The sequence below is a fragment of the Mesoplodon densirostris genome, chromosome 3 (genome assembly GCF_025265405.1).
Source record: "Mesoplodon densirostris isolate mMesDen1 chromosome 3, mMesDen1 primary haplotype, whole genome shotgun sequence".
Classification (NCBI taxonomy): domain Eukaryota; kingdom Metazoa; phylum Chordata; class Mammalia; order Artiodactyla; family Ziphiidae; genus Mesoplodon; species Mesoplodon densirostris.
The window spans coordinates 123,174,699-123,191,227 of NC_082663.1; positions in this window are offsets into that span (position 1 = coordinate 123,174,699).

Here is a 16,529-nt window from a genome sequence, read left to right on the forward strand (position 1 = left end):
TATTACCTTACACAGCAAAAGGGACTTTGTGCTTGTGATTAAGGATCTTGAAATGGGGACATTTTTCTGGATTAGCGGGGTGGGCCCGATGTAATCACAAAGGTCCTTAAGGAGGGTGGGGGAGGGATGGATTGGGAATTGGGAATAGCGGATGCAAACTATTATATATAGAGTGGCTAAACAACAACTATATAGCACAGTGAACTATATTCAATATCCTGTGATAAACCATAATGGAAATGAATATGAAAAAGAATGTGTATATATATATATGTATCACTGAATCACTTTGCTGTACAGCAGAAACTAACACATTATAAATCAACTATACTTCAATAAAATAAATTTAAGAAAATGATCCTTAAAAGTGGAAGAGGGAGGCAGAAGAGAGAGGCAAAGGGAGATGTGACAACAGAAGAGAAGGTCAGAGTGATACAACATGAGGAGGACTCAAGTCACTCTTGCTGGGTTTGAGCCAAGGAACGCAGGCTGTCTCTAGAAGCCAGAAAAGACACCTTCTGAAATCGAGGCCCTACCCTAGAGCCTCCAGAAGGGAACACAGCCCTACTGATATCCAGATTTTAGCCTGAGACCCATGTTAGATTTCTAACCTTAAAAATTGTGAGATAATAAATTTCTGTTGTTTTAAGCGACTAAGTTTGTGGTAAATTGTTACAGCAGTAACAGAAAACCAATACAATGACATATGAAATTTTCTCTCTGTATCAGGCAAGCATAGCTCAAATAAATCTTCCGTAGTACTTGCCTCATTTTGCAGCTTCTCAACCTTGGCTAATTTCCTCATTTATGCTGACCTGTGGTATCCCAAGAGTGTTACGACTCTTGCTTTCAAGTCATCTTTTGAAGAGTGCTAGCTTTCTATGCTTGGGGAGACCACTTCCTCTTACAGCTGGAATAAATCCCACTGGCTGACATCATGATTTGATTTTGAATCCATGCACAACATATATATTTGAAGGAAGCCACAGACTGGGAGAAGATTTGGCCATTATAATTTTGTTAGAGCACTGCTCACAGTAATTCCCTTCTCCTGACTCTCTTACGCTTTCTCCACTGCTCTTGGAAACTTATTTTCACATTTTACTTTTTACTGTAGATCGTACATTGAAGACAGGCATTTCATCCATCTTGTTTGGGGAAGACCAATGGGCTGTTAAAATCTGCAGAATTTCGGGGTATGAAGAAACTCTAAGAAGTCATAATCACTCAGTGGCTTAATGGGAACCTGGAAGGGTATCCTGGTTCCTTGCTTAAGCAGGGTTGGTCTAGAGTCATTGTTGCATCAAGATTAAAAGCAAGTCTGTAGATTTCCAGTTTCAGTTCAAAGTTTATTAAATAAAGTCACCTGATAATAGTTTCTATACTCCTACAATGTTTTTCCTGGTCCAGTGTTTCCCAAAGCATAGGGTGGATGTTTACCACCTGCTGATATATGAGATGGTTTAAAGTGATCCATGGACAGAGCATTTAATAACATTGAATGAATCACATGAGGCAAAAGTGATTCCCTTTTGAATTCTCGTTTTTAATTATTCTTTGTGCTTCAAGGTGAAAGTATCCTCTGCTGGTGTGCCTTTAACACCACTCTAACCCGAGCTAATCTGCCTTATATTAAAGAAAGAACAGCCCTCAGGCAACAGAATATTTTTAACAGCTTTACTGAGAAATAATTGACATAAAACAAATTGTATACTTAAAGGGTATAATTTGAAAAGATTTGACAAGCATATACACTCATGAGACCATTACCACAGTCAAGATAATATTTCCCTCACCCCAAAAGTTTCCTTGTGACCAGTTGTGATCCCTTCCCCTCAAATCTTCTTGTCCACACCTGACCCCCAGGTAAGCACTGACCTCCTTTCTGTCACTAGAGGTTAGTTTGCACTTTTGAGAGGTTTATATAAATGGAATAATACAGTGTGCACTCATTTTATTTGTTTGTTTCTGACTGCTTTCACTTGATATTTATTTTGAGATTCAGCCACATTGTTGTATGTGGCAATAGTGCATTCCTTTTTATAGCTGTGTAGTATTCCATTATATGAATATATCACAGTTTGTTTATCTCTTCACCTTTGATGGACAATTGACCTGTTTCCAGTTTTGGGCTATTATAAATAAAGCTACTATGAACACTGATGTTCAAGTTTTTGTATAGACATATGCTTTCTTTCTCTTCAGTAAATATCCTGGTGTGGTATCACTAATCACATGGCAGGTATATGTTTAAGGTTACTGTCAAAACATTTTTCAAAGTGGTTGTACCATTTTACATTCATACCAGAGAGTATGAGAGTGCTGGTTTTCTCATACCCCCATTAAGACTTCTTATAGCCAGTCTTTTTAATTTTAGCCATTCTGGTAGTATGTAGTCATATCGTACTGTATTTTAAATTGCATTTCTTTAATGACTAGTGATGTTGAACATATTTTAATATGCTTTAGTTGCCATCTGTTATCTTCTTTGGTGAGACAGCTGTTCAAATATTTTGCTAATTTAAAAAATTTGGTTGTTTATCTTATTATTGAGTTTTCAGAGTTCTTTATCCTGGATGTGAGTACTTTATTCGATAAATGACTTGCAAATATTTTCTCCCAGTCTGTGACTTCTCTTCTCATTACCTTATAGTATTTTTTAAGAGAAAAAGTTTTAACTTTGACAATGTCCAGTTTATCAACTGCTTTTTTTTATGTATTGTAATTTTTGTGTCTTATCTAAGAAATCTTTGCCTAACTCAAATCACAAAGATTTTCTTCCATGTTTTTTCCTAGAAGTTTTATAACTTTAGGTTTTATATTTAGGTATGATCCATTTTGAGTTAATTTTTGTTTATGGTGTAAGGTATGAATTTAAGTGTTTCCCTCCTTTCCTTCCTTCCCCCTGCTCACCCTCCCTCCCTTCCTTCCTTTCCTTCTTGCATATGATGTCCAACTGACCCAGTACTATTGTTGAAAAGATTACACTTTCTCTACTGAATCACCATTACACCTGTGTCGAAAATTCGTTGTCCATATATATGTGGGTCTATTTCTGGACCCTGTTCTATTCCAATGATCTGTATGTCTATCTTTATACCACTACCACACTGTCTTGATTACTGTAGTCTTATGTTGGTTATTTAGAGGTTCTTTTCCTTTCCATATAAATTTTAGACTCAGCCTGTCAATTTCAATAAAAAGGCCTGCTGGGATTTTGTTTGGATGCATTGAATCCATAGATCTATTTGAGGAGAATGGACTTCTTAAAAAATATTAAGTCTTCCAACCCATGAGCAGCATATCTTTCTCAATTTGTTTAGGTCATCATTCCAGTTCCAATGCTCTTCATTCCTTTGCACACAGTTCACCTAGTATTTCTTTTCTTCCTGAAGGACTTCCAATAATATTTCTGGAAGGTCAGGTCTGCTGGTGATAAATTCTTTCAATTTTTGCCTTTATGTTTGAAAATTATTTCCCCTTGTATAGGTTTCTAGGTTAACAATATTTTCAGTACTTTAAAGATGGTTCTCCACTGTCTTCTTGCTTGCAAGGTATACAACAAGAAAGCTGTTGACATTTTTAATTTGGCTCTTCTCCATGTATCATGTCTTTTTTTTTTTCTTGGCTGCTTAGAATTTTCTTTTTTAATTATTGGTTTTCAGCAATTTGACTATGATGTCAAATTAGTATATTTTCCTTTGAGTTTTTTAGATCTGTGAATTTTTAGTTTTATCAAATTTGGAAAAATTTTGGCCATTATTTCTTTAAATATTTTTTTTCTGTCCTCCCCTGTTTCCTTTATGGACTCCAAACACACAAATATTAGGCTGCTTGCAGTTGTTCCACAGCTCACAGATGCTCTTTTCATTAAAAGAAAATCCTCTTTGCTTCATTTTGTATTGTTTCTATGCTGTGTCTTTAAGTTCATGAATCTTTTTTTATTCAAAGTCTAATCTGCCATTATAAGGTATTTTTCATCTAAAACATGGTGCTTTTCATTTCTAAAAGCTCAATTTTCAAAAAATTAGGGTATAGTCTTTTTTATATCTTCTTTGACTCCACTTACTTCTTTTCAAAATATGGAATATAGTTATAGTAACTTTTAAAATCCCTGTTTGCTAATTCAGGGTGGGTTGTAACTGATTGTTTTTTCTCCTCATCATATGTAGTATTTTCCTGCTTCTTTGCTTGTCTAGTAATTTTTTTTATTCATTGCAAGACATTCTGAATTTTAACTTGGGTGCTGAATAGTTTTGTATTCCTGTAAATATTGCAGAGTTTTGTTCTGAATCACAAATGTAGAAAAAGTTTGATCCTCTTGGGTTTTTGCTTTCAGGATTTGTTAGGTGACATGAGAGCAGTGATCAGCCTAGAGGTTCACCATTTCTAAGGCAAGATCTTCGGAGTGCTCTGCCCAATGACTGACGAATCAGGAGGTTTTCCAATCTAGCTGAAAGGCAAAGCCACTATACTTGGCCCTGTGTGAGTCCCAAATACTATTCCTCTAATCCTTTTGGTTGATTCTTTCTCCATGCTCAGGTAGATTCCTCACACACATGTGCCGGCCAGTCCTGTGCTGAGTACTTCTTAAGGGGGAACCTCTGCATATCTCTGGGGAACTCCTTCAGTGCAGCTCTCTCCTCTTCTGAATTCTAGCCACCTTGTTCTCCCCGGACTCTCAACAACATCTTGATTCAGGGAGACCCCTGGGCTTTATCTGGGTTCCTCTTCCTGTACTGCTGCTTGGAAACTCTAGACAGTAAGCTGGCAGAATTGTAGGACTCACTTCATGTGCTTCCTTCTCTCAGAGATCACTGTCCTTTGTTGTCTGATATTCACTGTCCGCTGGCAACATGGTAACCTTCTCTGTTCTCTGAGAAGCAACTGCTGACTGAGCTAAGATCTGAAGGATGAGTAGGAATTGTCCAGGAGAAGAGTTAAGGGGCTCACCATGAATGCTCACCTCTGCCCCAGGGTTTTCTGGATTTTTACCATTTTATTCAACTATAGAGATTTCATAAAACTCAATATTGCCAAATCCAATATATCGTATTTGTAATTTTTTCTCATGTTGGAAGGGCTACCATCACTGTAGCACCAAGTCAAACAATATGTGTCTATAACTGTTTTATTTCTATGCTAATCTGTTACATTACTCAAAAGGAAGGGTCCTTTCTCTGTCAAATGACAGGAAAACAAAACAAACAAAACTTCCAGAGTCGTTTTCTTCATGAGAAAACATCTATGAGAGTTGAGGTTCCTTCCAAAATTCAAGATGGACTTTACTCCTGGTGTCCTGAAGTCCTTCTATACCAGAACTACCTGTGCTTTACTCTATAGAACACCACTTATTTCTGAGAAGACCCAAGGAAACATGAAGGAGCCAGTAGTGCCTCCTTAGTGTTCAGGGGAAGTAGAAGAAGTGGATAAAGGTACACATACCTGACTGAGTTGAAACATGCAAGGCTCCACATGATTTGGTGCCTGTCTACCTTCCTGAACTCACCCCTCCCATTCTTTCTCACCCGTACCCCATGCCATCCTCATATACTTGCTAACCGCCTGGCAGCTACTTCAGCCTCCTTTCTGCTCCTCAAACAAGCCAGCACCTCCTGCTTTGGGGCACTTGCTCCATCCTCTGCCTGGCAGGCTCTTCCCCGTGTCATCACATCCCTTCATCCTTCAGTGCAGCATCAAATACTGCCTCTTCATAGAGGCCTTCCCTGGGCATTTAAGGACATGTTCTATTTTGCTAATTTACTTCTCTGTCTTTCTCTCTAGAATGTAAGCCCTATGAGGGCAGGGGTATCACCTCTACTATACTTAGCTGTATACCGAGTGCTAGCACAGTACTTACCATATAGTAGGTAAAACTCAATAATTATTCTTAAATAAATGAACTAATATCAGACACCATGCTAAATAATGGTCAATCATTTATAGGTTAAATAATTCTAAAAAAAATTGGGGGAGCTATCTTGGTTTGCCATGACATACAAAAAGAAACAGCCGATTGATTTTTAACTTTCTAGTATGATGACAGGTCTCACTAAATAAAACCAGGACTATACACTTTCATTTAAATGGGTGATATACATCAGCTTTTGTTGGCACAAATGCTGTCACAGACATGGCAAATAAACCCCTTAGAGACTGGTTCCTCTAATTGATGGAAACAAAAATTTCCATTTTGGTTCGATTGGGATTGAACATGTGGAAAGGACCTAAATTTACTTCTAGCCTTGATATAAACTCATCTGCCATTTGCCTGGTACAATTGAAAGTAACATTCTCACAGCCAGCCTGCCCTGTAATGATTTATCATACTTGCTGTTCCCGATGTTGTCAGAACTACGTTCCCAAAATAATATGCCAATACCAACTTCTGCAGAAGTCAATAATTATGAAGGTTTATCAGCCTAGAAGGTCAGCATATATTATAGAGTAGACAGCTCTGGATGATTAGAAATCTCAAACACTGATAGCAACTTGAATATCTATTATTGTTTAAAACAAAACAAAAAACCCCAGCAGCTCTCTCTCCTGTGATTTATTATTCCTTGAGGATACAGTCAGAAAGATGATTGCATCAGATTGTCCAGAATCACAGGCTTGCGGCATTGAGCACTTGCCTGCTTGCACTTGGATCTTTCATCAGGAAGCATAAAGGAACACAAAGACTGTGTGGCAAGACAGGAAAGGCAGAGAAAATAAAGAAGCTTTCCTTCGAGGTCTGAGAACTAATGATAAGGCCAAGGCAGAGAGGGCTGTGGAGACACAGAAACTGGGTTTGAATCCGGGCCTGATTACCACTTACTGCCTATGGGACCCAAGATGGGTTCCCTGACCCCTCCCAGCCTCAGTATTCTGTCTGTAAAATAAGAAAAAATAATATTTACCTTCCAGGTTATTCTGAGGATTAAATAGTATAATGAATGGGTAACTCTTTAAACTAAAATTTACTGTGGAAATACCAGGCATAAATTACATTCATAGGTATGCCTTTTTAATTTTTTAAATGGACTTTTGGAAAATGGTAGAAACTTCTGGACATCAAAGGCTTTTGTGCTCTTTGAAATACCCTGAATTGGGAAGACAATACTGTGGCAGGAGAAGTTTAGGCATTCAAACGACCTGGGTTTGAATCCTGCCTCCACTACTTCCTACTGAGGTGACGTCAGTAAAAGGATTACTGCAAAATTAAATGACATAAATGAGTTAAGCTACACAGTTACTGGAATTATCTGTTCTTAGCCAGAGAAAAGTAGTTTCGTGAATAATGTTAGTCTCTCAGGCATAGAATCACTAAGGATCTGAAATCATCTGAATTTTATGGAGGAAACTGTATGCTCACAAGTAAGGATAGTCTCATGGGATAATTTCAAGTATAATTTAATGTCTCTCTATATTAAGGAAGTCTCACTGCCCACAGCCATCAAGCTTAAAACTAATTCTGTCCACCAGCTATAATCATTCAACTTATATTATCACCAAGCAAAAAACTTATTTATTGCCTTCATGGAGAAGCAGACCCTTCCGTGTCATCTGTCATCCGTGTGGTCTTTGCAGCCCACACATGTTGAACACAAGAGTAAAAACCTGGCTTGAGGTCCCTTTTCAGCAGGGATAACACAATCACCCATTTCCTAAGCTCACAACTGCTCAGATGGTTCAGCCTGTCTTTTCCTTACAACGTCAGGCAGCTATTAAATTTTCACCCTGCGATCAGCCTCCTGTCTCTTTTCCTGAGGACTGGTATGGGAAATTTTCTCCCTTCCCTGTGAATGGTGCTGGGTTCATTATTAAATTTTGTCTGGTGAATGAGGAAATCAAGGAGACATGAGGTGATTTGAAAAGTACATGTTCCCCATTCTTTTTGGCAGGGCCTAGGGGGAGAAAAAACAATGAGACTGTTTTAGGATTTTGTTTTATTAAGAGACAATTAGTGGTGTCTCTAGAAGTATACATATTTGAAAGAAATCAACTTATAGTAATTCAAGTGATTTAAGTAATTAGGAAGTCAGTTTTGTCAACAGTGAAAATATCAGCTGAGTCCCTAAGGACCTGGAGTTCATAACAGGGGGTGAAAGGAGGAAACAGGATTAGGTACCAGGTAGATGGAGCTACATGTCCCTGTAATATATGGCCACTCTATGTCCAATCTTGCAGGAGCAGAAGCAGATTTTCTGCAGGGCCGTGATTCACTTTCAATCTCTCTTGCCCCTTGCAACACAGAGCACACACTGTGCTGCTCCCTTGGCTATTTTCAGATCGAGTCCAGCATGGCAGCTTCCTATCACTATGCTTCAGGCACTGAGCAGAACATTTCACATTCAAAATTCACACAAGCCTCAAAATATCCTTGTGAGGATACACGATTGTTACCCTATTTTACAGAACAAAAATGGAATAGAGGGACATAAAGTAACATGCTCCCTGTCAACTAGCAGCGAGTGGTGGGGCTGGAATTCAAACCAGGTCTACGCTCTTTAGCATTACCACGTGAGGCCTCACTAGAACCATCCTCTTCCTGCAACCCTACCCGCCCTATGAGGTTCAGCCCGAGTGCTACCTTCTGCAGGAAGTAAATATTTGTTAAACAAATCTCAGATAACTCTCCTTCTTTTAAATAATTGGTAATAGGGCTTCCCTGGTGGTGCAGTGGTTGAGAGTCTGCCTGCCGATGCAGGCGACGCAGGTTCGTGCCCCGGTATGGGAAGATCCCACATGCCGCGGAGCGGCTGGGCCCGTGAGCCATGGCCGCTAAGCCTGCGCTCCGCAACAGGAGAGGCCACAGTGGTGAGAGGCCTGCCTACCACAAAAAAATAAAAAATAAATAATTGGTAATATGTTACCACCCAACACTCATCTCTATTTCCACAGAGAAATGATCTGTCTAAATACAAAACAGATCATTCCACAGAATGATCTGTTTTGTATTTAGATCTCTAATCATCTTTTTGGTGCTTTATCTTAATCTGTTTCATACTTTACTACATAAATTTATCCATCCATACATCCTTGCATTCCTTCAACATCCCTTGCTAAAAATATAGTGACCGCCCATATTCTCTAGGCGCTGAGTTACCTATTTGGAATAGGTAATAAACAAAATAGACATGGTTCCTGTCCTCATCAAGCTTACAGTCTAGCAGAAGAGAAGAGACATAAATTAATCAAATAATCATGTACATATATAACTACAAATTGAGACAAGTCCTATAAATATGGAAGGGCAGGAAGTTATGAATAACAGGTGGTTCTGACATCCTCTGAGGGAACTGGAGAAGGCCTCCCTGGGGAAGTGCTCTGTGAGCTGAGAGCTGGGGATGAATAACGGCCAGTAAATAATATCCATCACTTATGGAGTGTTCAGTATGTGCCGGGCTTTGTTCTAAGACTTTTCATGTAGTAACTCATTGACTCCTCAGTACAACCCTACCTGTTATTTCCCAGAACCAGTATTCTCAACCACTACCCTACCACTTTCTGTGTTGGAGAAGAAGAGGGGGAAGCATTCCAGAGAGCAGGAGTAACAGTTGCACAGGAGTTGGAGGCTGACGCACAGAAAGCAGAGGAGAGCACTCTGTGATGAAACCCCAGAGGCAGGGAGGGCTGATGCTGAGGTCTTTGGCCTTACTTCTACGAGTTGTGAGAATATTTTTTTTCTTAAACTAGGGAAGTGACATAATTAGATTTGAGAGTTCAGAGATCACTTTGGCTGCTGAGTGGACCTTGGAATGCAGGGGGGCAGGGTGGTGTGAGGAGACCCATTGGGAGACCACTGCTGCCCTCTAGAGGAGGGCTTGGACTAGAGTGGCAGCCCTGGAGACGGAGACAAATGGATGGATTCAAGTATATACGGGTAGCTCTGTATTCAACTCCAGTTATATGTGCAAAATTCCCAGATTCATATGATAAAATATAGTCTTTAAATGTATATTCACCCTGAGTTGCTCTGGTCTATGTCCCCAAGTCCCGGAGGTTTATGGAGTTCACTCTTGGTTATCGGTCCTCCTGGTGGGGATAGTTTGAGAGACGCTGTTTCTTATAATCAGATTCCCCAGGGGCTTCAGGGCTTAGGAAGCATATAATTAACCTGCAGACAGCAGTACTAAGGCCCTTGGCAAATTGGTGGATGTTACTTGACATCGAAAATCGGAGTTGAGAAAACCTAAATTCAGCCAACCCATGACTTTTGTTGGTTCAGTGCTTCAGTTTGCAGATTAAAAACAAACTGCTGGGCCTTCCCTGGTGGCGCAGTGGTTGAGAGTCCGCCTGCCGATGCAGGGGACACGGGTTCGTGCCCCAGTCCAGGAAGATCCCACATGCCGCGGAGCGGCTGGGCCCGTGAGCCATGGCCGCTGAGCCTGCGTGTCCGGGGCCTGTGCTCCGCAACGGGAGAGGCCACAACAGTGAGAGGCCCGTGTAAAAAAAAAAAACAAAAAACAAAAACAAACCAACTGTCATTAATTCCATAAGCTCTGAGTGAAGGTTCAAAGGGCAATTTCAAGAGATTTTTCATAAATAGAAACTAGAAATCCTATTGTGATAACTTGCCCATAAACATATGAGAACCACATAGACTTAATATTTATTAAGCTACTCCTGAGGTTTTTAAACTAAATGGAAAAGTGCTAAGGGCCAAACATTCTTGTTTGCAAGTATTACAGAAATTCAGGATTAAAAAAAATCAGATATAGGAGAAAAATCTCCATGGTTTATACTTATAACTATAGTGTGGGTACTCAAACACATATATAAGATGAAGTAGACAATCAAGGCATTCATCTACCTAATTATTACCCTCCAAACTGTCAAATCAGATACTTGAGTTCAAACATGGTTTTGGTTTTTGGAAGTGTGTCTTGTTTTGTTTAGTTTCTGGGAGGCCACGTCTGACTTTGAGTGATTGAGCAGAAGTATCTTAAATCTCTTCAGAGTGACTGAATTGTTTGGAGGCTGAAAGAATATTATTAATACAACATGAAGCTGGAAATGGTGTTTCTGGATTTTTACAGTTGCAAATACAAGGCCTAGAGAATTTACATAGGATTGAGTTTCTTATTCAGTTCGATCTCTAAAGCCTTGCCAGGTGTGACCATAGTTCCAAAGAGTCCTGCAGAGTTGCAGCTTCCCAGGAGGGAAGAGCTTCTGTTAGGTCTACAGGAAACAGCAAAACCCCACGTGAAGCAATGTGTTTATGTGTATAAATACCTCTGGGAACATGTCTCATTGGATCGTCATAAGGAGACGACGTAAGGAGAATAGGGCCAGTACTGTGAGCTCCATTTTGGGGCTAGAGGATAAAAAAATTGAATGAGCTTTCTAAAGTGGTGAAAGAGATGGAAAATGGTGAGACTGATCTGCAGTCATTTGGCTTGGACCTCAACTCTGGTGGGTATTTCAAGTGGGTTTGCTAACAAAGACCCACCCTCCTCTTCCCTCTCTCTCTCCCTTTATCCCTTCCTTCCTCTCTCAATCTATATTTATGAAATGCTTGTGTGAACAATACTATGGTAGTCACTGCTGAGAAACCAAGGCAATAAGCCAGATAACCCAAGCCAAAATCAAAGAAAACTGTTCCTGGAAAAACGAACAGTATAATTTCTGAGCCAGACTTTCATAACGTCAAGCCAAAATTCAGATAATTGGACTAATTATTATTTGTTTTGTCTATTTGACTTAATTAGCTGACTAATATCCTTATTTCTAATTGTATCTGGAATACTGGAACCCCAAACTCTAAGATATTCATGCCTTGGGTGATTTGGGACAAGTTGCTTTACCTCTCTGATTCTCAATGATAACATTTTTCTCCATTAATATATATGTTATATATATTATAAAAGTTTCCTCAAGTAAAAAAATTATAAAAGGGCTTTGAAATGAAACCTGGAACTGCTTGGTATATACAGAGCCCTCAGGAAGAACCTGTTATTGTTTTTATTAAGGTGAGACATGAAATGGAACTTACACGAATGCAAGAGAAGGTGGGAAATGCTTCCAAGGAACTAACATTTGTTAAATGTCCTCTATTTGCCAGTTTATTCACCAAAAAGTGTGTCTTCCCACTCTGTATGTTGGCCATGACACATGTGCTTTCCTTGGGCCCCAGGGAGTTGGTAGCTCCCTATAACCAGAAAAAAAGGGGTTGCTTTTAGCACCCAATTGGAACATACTTTTCCTAGTTACTGACAGTCCTTAGATAAGGCATTAAATCTCCTTGACCCACAGAGTGAGGAAGTGATTCCTTTAAAAATTCTTTTCCAGTGCTGATCTCATCAAGCAGAAAGTCTCAGTTTGGAGTTGTTAAATCTTTAACACATCTTTTACACTTCATAATTTTCATCCTTAACGAGGTCACAAGCTCAGAACCTTAGTCAGACAACTGTCTAGTTACAGTTTAATTTTTAAAATTACTTTTTACAGTGATTTTATATAATTAAAATAATATGAAGTTTTCTTTTAAATAACTTTGACTAAAAAGGAGAGGTGATTTAAAAGAATAGTAAGTAAATATTAGCCAACTATGATAAAAACATATGAGGATAATATGAGTTGGTTTGCTGATACAGCAAAAATTAAATTAATTAAATTAAAATGACTGAAGTTTGGGAACTACTGCTCTAGCTAAAAGGGAACCCTGACTGTTCTGTTTGGCCTTATGATCTCTTTGCCTTATTTTAAACCATCTAAGGCTCTTTGCCCCAAGAGAATAAAGAGACGATACACTTGGTTGTCTGGATTCACCAAGGGCATGAGAATTGCAGTATTCTTGAATAGAACAGTAAAAGCACATTTATAGAGACCATACACAGTCAGCCAGAAAGAAATCTCTAGGCCGATGACACAGCAACCAGGGGGAAGAAGGGGCCTAACCCAACCAGATCAGACCTCTGTTGGGCCCCTTCCATCTATGTTCCAGAGAACTGTCATATCCAGATCTAGGGTGAATGTGATGGGGATGCAGAGATGGAATGTCCAAGGAAAACAAGAACAGTAGTCAGATAAGAAGAAACCGTTCCTTGGTATCAATGTACTTGCTATACTCTTATTGCGTGCTTCTGTGATCAACCTAATAAATTCCCAATTCTCCTGGAAAATAGTTTAAGCACAGTATTTTGTAAAAAGGGATCATTAGTGAACATATTTCAAGAGGAAAGAAACTAAACAGAAAATTCCTATCAAATGAGAAGGACCTACAAGACCTTTACCTTCATGAACTCAGCTTACTATATATATACTAACTTAATACTCAGACTTCCAAGTAAGTATGATGATGTCATTCCACAAATGGGGAAACCGGCTCAAAAGAGTGAAATAAGATCCTAGTTAAACAGTTAGTAGAGATGAAGCCAGAGTCCAAACTTAGATCAAACCTCATTTGTTTTTCACGATATGAACTGCATGGAACAGTGTTTTTGTTTTTTATTCAGGGTCTATATATATGACTTAAAGGTTCTGGGTCCTTTTTTTGGAATCGGAGACACCTTTATCTGCAAGCAATTTTTTAGATGTTCAGTGCAAATTTGGATTCATTTTACTGTTCCGTTTCTTGATGCAGTAGATTATTGATGATGCAATAAATCTATGACCTAGCAGAGAGCTTGGACCCTTTCTGTAATGTTTTCCCTGTATACACAACAGTTTTTCCACATATTTGTTTTTTGTTTATTGACTGTTCCATTCATGTGACTGTATTTACCAAATGTTTGCTTTGTGCTTGGCATTGGCCTTCATCCTCTGCATCTATCTACAAATGAATTTGGAACCATCTGCAACTCACCAACATCATTAACTTTCCTGCATCAGGTGTGTTGCACACACCACCGTTATGTTAAATGTGTTCCCACCATGCTTGATCATTTATTATATCAACGTGGGCAAAAGTTCTCCCCAGGGAAGGTGAGTGAAGATGAGGTAAGAAACAAATGCTTTGATTAGAGAAATGGGTTCTAGAAAACATTTCTTTCTTCCTTTTATCCCCGTTTAAAAGGGGAAAAAAGTGAGAGAGAAAAAAACCCACAGGCAAAAGAAATCATTTCTTCAGCATACTGATGGCCTCCAAAAAATCTTCATAAATATCGAAATGCATTCACATACTCTGTTTCTCAACTACTCCTTCCAGCACAGTGTTTAGAACACTCAGCATGTACAGATGGTGTGACGTAGTTCGCCAAGAATCTCACTAGAGTCTGAAGGAGAAGTTAGTAAAATGAGCTTCCTTCTATTTTGCTTCAGGGCTCCTCAATATAACTTTTTTTTGTAGTTTCTATTTAGAAAGCCAATTCAACTTCCTGCTTTGTTTAACCTAAATGGGCTTTTCAACACCTCCACATTCTTGTCTTTTCAGGTCTTTCTCATTCTTGGTTTGAATGTAAACCTTCACCTGTACTTGTTTTTCTTTACAAGAGTGGCTTGCAAGCCTCTCTGTTTTGAAGAGCCTTGGATCCTCATTATTCTGTTCTTTCAAAAGCAAAGACTGATTTTTTTGGAGAAAGTTTTTTGTTTTTTTTCTGATGCCTCCTTTCTTTCTTTGTCCTGAAATACCAAACAGATCTCTGACTCTAACATTTAAAGGAATTTTGCCTTTAAAAAAAATTTTATTTATTTATTTATTTATTTATTTTTGGCTGTGTTGGCTCTTCATTTCTGTGCGAGGGCTTTCTCTAGCTGCGGCAAGTGGGGGCCACTCCTCATCGCGGTGCGCGGGCCTCTCACTATCGCGGCCTCTCTTGTTGCGGAGCACAGGCTCCAGACGCGCAGGCTCAGTAGTTGTGGCTCACGGGCCTAGTTGCTCCGCAGCATGTGGGATCTTCCCAGACCAGGGCTCAAACCTGTGTCCCCTGCATTGGCAGGCAGACTCTCAACCACTGCGCCACCAGGGAAGCCCAGGTTTTTATTTTAGATTAGGTTCAGGAGTAGATCATGCAAGATATTATAAATTGTGTGTGGTGCCCTTTTACTTATTCCCTGGATTAATTTAATGCATTATTCACTGACTAATTTATTAATGTAACAGGTTTATTAAATGCCTACTATGTGCAAGACAGTATGCTAAGGTTTGGCGACAAAATGAACAAAGGTACACATTGCATCAGACTCTCTATTTAACAGAAGAGGGTGATTGTACAACCAAATACCAGTTATCTTCAGGAATCATATATCATTGTTTTCCTCTGCTACAAAACCACAATTTGGTTATTGATACCAAGCAGGACCCTGTGGGCTTCTGGGCATAAAAGCCTTTCTGTGTCCCCTTGTCTGAGTTCCAAAGAGCAGGTTCAAACAGTTGCTAATCAGGGAAGGAAGGGGATGCAGAGACAAGGGAGGAGCAGCCAAGAAACAATAGTATAGCCTTGAGGGCAGAGTCCTGGTTCTGCCTCAAGGGAACTTTTGCTCTTCTGCAGAATTAAAACCCCCAGCCAGTGGAAGACCTGATGAAGCACTCTTTTTTTTTTTTGCGGTACGCGGGCCTCTCACTGTTGTGGCCTCTCCTGTTGTGGAGCACAGGCTCCGGACACACAGGCTCAGCGGCCATGGCTCACGGGCCCAGCCGCTCCGCGGCATGTGGGACCTTCCTGGACCGGGGCACGAACCCGTGTCCCCTGCATCGGCAGGCAGACTCCAAACCACTGCACCACCAGGGAAGCCCAAAGCACTCTTCATTCCAGAGATCACAGTTCGCCTATCCTCACCTAACACCAGATGATCTCTGGATGGAAGGAATGCAGGCACTGCCACACCCTGACCCTTAATCAGCAACACACCCACCCCCCACCCCGGGGGACACACAGTTTTGAGGGCATTAGCCCACTGTGGCCCCCTTTGCCTGGCAAAGCAATAAGGCTATGCTTTTCTACTTCACCCAAAACTCTGTCTCTAAGATTTAATTCAGTGTTGGGGTACAGAGGCCGGATTCAGCTTCACTGTCACATAAGTTTGAAGCTGTGGATGTAATATAGCAATATTTAGTAAGTCTTTGTTGAATGTAAAGGAATACAGAGATAGAGAAGAAAAGTTTCTGGATAAGATCTAGAATTAGGGATTTGGGTAAATATATAAGTGAGAAAATAAGCACTCAGTAAAGAAAGAGCAAGACTGAGAACACCCAGGATTGATGTTTTCAAAAACCAAGGGGCCCAGAGGTGAAAAACAAATGTATTTACAGTTGTGGACCTCTAGAACCAGGTCAATTAAATTGCTCAGTGGACAGAAAGTTATTTTCAGAACAAAAAGAAATAGGAAATAATGCTTTACATACCACTTTGTGGATTTATAGCATTTACTCCCCAGAAGTGATATAAGTTGAAAAAATATAAATTGGTCTATATATTTTAACAGGGAAGAACAAAATCTGACTCCACGTTGGATCTGTTTCTTCTACTTTGACCTTTGCTTTTCCATTGCTTTTGTTCTGTCTATAAGTTATAGGCATACATAACGCCTGCCTCAGGGAACCCTGCCCCTGTGCCTGAATGTTAAACTAAAGTGCCTTTGTTCAGCTCACAGGGAAACACCCT